A 3,129-nucleotide genomic window follows, 5' to 3' on the forward strand; every position below is an offset into this window, starting at 1 on the left:
AAAAATACCCCCCCCGGGGGGGGGGGGTATGGCCATGCTGCAATCCTTTCTCCTACACTCTCCACACATGCTTGGCATGATTTTCAAACCACCTGGTCTGGGACTCGAACTACGCAGTCAGTCACGTGGGGTCCAGCACCTTAACCTCCATGCCATCTGCTGGCACACCATCTTGAAATTCTTAACAGAGAGACCAGCAGTTGGCGTAATGGCTATGTCGCTGAACTCTCATGTAGCCAACTGCGGTTTGAGTCCCGGACCCGGTGGCTTAAACTCACGCAGGGTGTGTGTGCGTGCGTGCCCAAAATCCTGAGAGAAGACTGGAGAAGGGATTGTGGCGTGGCCATCCCCCTGGGGGGGTGATTTCTCCCTTTCTATCTCTCTGTCTCTCTGTGTCTTTCTAGCAAGCGCACATGCCCTATAGCAAAAACCTCTCCAAAAAAAAAAAAAATTCTTGATAGAGCTGACTCTATAGTCCAGTGGTTAAGGGAGCCAATTCCCATATGGCTGACTGTGGTTCAAATCTTGGCCCTGGTAGCCTCAGAAAGTACTAGGGTGCATAGGTGTGCCTGCCCCAAATCCCAACAAGATGGAAAAATGGAAAATAAGCTATTGCAGTGTGAACAAGCCCCACTGGGGGGTTCTTTCTCCTTGGGTCTTTCTGTCTCCCTCCCTCTGTTATGCACATGAGTCTTCTGACAATTAAAAAACAAAGAAATTCTTTATTTTCAAAGGTCTCACATTTTGTTTGGGCCCTGCAAATTATGTAGCTGGTCCTGCCCAGCCCAGGTTGTCTCTTTTGTTATATATTATTGGTCTAAGCAGTTACAGAACTCATCCAGATTCAAGGGAGGGTATAGAGTCCCACCTCTCAATGGGAAAGGTGTCAAAGAAGTTGTGGTCATCTGTAATCTGCCACAGCACACTGTAGGATAGGAGAAAGTGCACTGGATTCGAGAACTCAGACTTGGGGCCAGCAGGTGGTGTAATGGTTATGTCTCCAGACTCCCATGTAGTCAACCACAGTTCGAGTCCTGGACCTGGTGGCTTGAAAATCACCCCGGGCACATGTATGTACGTGACCAAAATCCCAGGAGGAGGAGGGATTGCAGTGTGTCCATCTCCCCTGGGGAGCAATTTCTCACTTTCCCTCTCACTGTCTCTCTCTGTCTCTCTCCAGTAAGTGCACACGCCCTATTTCATAAACCTTAAAAAAAAGAAAAAAGAAAAGAAAAGAAAAAGAACTCTGAGGCTTAGTCCCAGATTTACAGTGACAGCTAGCCAGACAGTAACAAACCACATCAGCTTGGGGCACTTCCGTTGTCTTCGTTTGAAATGAGGAAATTGGACTTGATCTCTAAGCTTAAAATCATGAGCCTATAATGCCACAGTAGCAAATTTCTAAGTGTACGTTTAATATGGTATTTAATAGAAAAAGTGTTTCCACAGGCCAGCTTTGTGGTCTGGTGGTAAAGGCAGCCAGATCCCACATGGTTGACCATGCGGTTCAATTCCCAGCCCCTGCAGCTTGAAAAACACTCTGGGGGTGGGGGTGAGCAGGTGGCATAGTGGTTAAGGGCAGTGGACTCCCACATGGCTGACCACAGTTTGAGTCCCAGACCTGGTGGTTTGCTTTCTCACTTTCCCTCTCTCTCTCTCTCTGTTTCTCTCTGTCTCTCTCTCGTCAAATTAAAATAAATAAATGAAGTTAAATAAAATAATTCTATCTAAAAAAAAAAAACTATTAGGGACCAGCCGTTGGCATAATGGCTGGGGTGTTGGGTTCTCATGTAGTTGGACCAGGTATGGTTCAAGCTTCGGACCCGGTAGCTTAAACTCACGCTGGACGCGTGTGCATGAGTGCCCAAGATTCCAAGAGGAGAATGGAAGAGAAGGAATTGCGGTGTGGCCATCCCTCCTGGGGGGTGATTTCTCGCTTTCTGTGTCTCTGCCTCTCTCTTTCTGGTGAGCGCATGCACCCTATAGCAAAAACCTCTCCAATAATAATAATAATGATAATAATAATTCTAAAAAAAAAAGAAAGAAAGAAAGAAAAACACTCTGGGCAGGCCTGGCAGGTGGTGTGATGGCTGATGTGCTGGATTCCTACATAGCCGACCGTGGTTCGAGTTCCAGACCTGGCGGTTTGCTTCTTACTTTCTCTCTTTGTCTCTCTGGTCAAATCAAAATAAATAAATGAATAAATAAAATTAAATACTTTTTTTTAATGAAAGCAAAAGAATAACACTATGGGCATGTGTGCATGCATGCCCAAAATCATGAAAAAAGGAAGAAATTTGGGAGAAGGGGTTGCAGCATGACCGTACCCTTTTACAGGGGTGCTTTCTCCCTACTTTCCTCTGGCGCAGGCCCATGCCCTCTGGCAAACCAAAAAAGAAAAAGTGTCTCCACAGTGCTCTCTGAAGGGAGAAGGGCATGAGAACGGAAAGCAAATGAGCTACAAAAAATCAACTATTAGTTTCATCAGAAAGCCGCTGATCCAGATTGAAGGTCGGCTGCCTCCAACTCCTACTTGTTCATTCCACAAACATCCTTTGCAGACCATGAGGCAGACACGCAGTGCTGGGTGCTGGGCGGCAGGAGGGAGCCACACGGGCAGGCCCGCATCTTCACGGGCTCACAGTGTATGGGAGGGCAGTCGTAGTCCCGGGCACTGAGCGGTATGGCGAGGAGCTTAGTGCTTGGGAGCCTGTCCTTGTCCTGGACATGGCAGGGGCTAAGAAAGAGCAAGTCCTGAAGGAGCCTGAAGGGGAGTTGGGTTTGGGGGAGGGGGCTGCGGGGTGACGTGAGCAGTGTTCATTTCCTACTCAGAGGAAGAGGCTGGGGAAAGGCCCAGCGAAGAGAAAGCTGGGAGCCTTTAGGGAACTGAAAGTCTGTGTGTAGAAAGGGGAGGCATTTGGGGGCTGGGGGAGAAATGCCAAGAGGAAGTAGTGATGAGGGATGAAGCTGGAGAGTTAAGTAGAGGGCAGATCACTAGGAGCCTCTAAGGCTTGAGAAGGACCTTGAATTCAATCTTTTTTTAAAAATTATTTAATTTTATTTATTTTTTAAAATAATTTTTGAGAGGTTTTTGCTATAGGGCGCGTGTGCTCGCCACAAAGACAGAGA

Source organism: Tupaia chinensis, unplaced genomic scaffold (assembly GCF_000334495.1).
Source record: "Tupaia chinensis unplaced genomic scaffold, TupChi_1.0 Scaffold145659_1, whole genome shotgun sequence".
Lineage (NCBI taxonomy): Eukaryota > Metazoa > Chordata > Mammalia > Scandentia > Tupaiidae > Tupaia > Tupaia belangeri.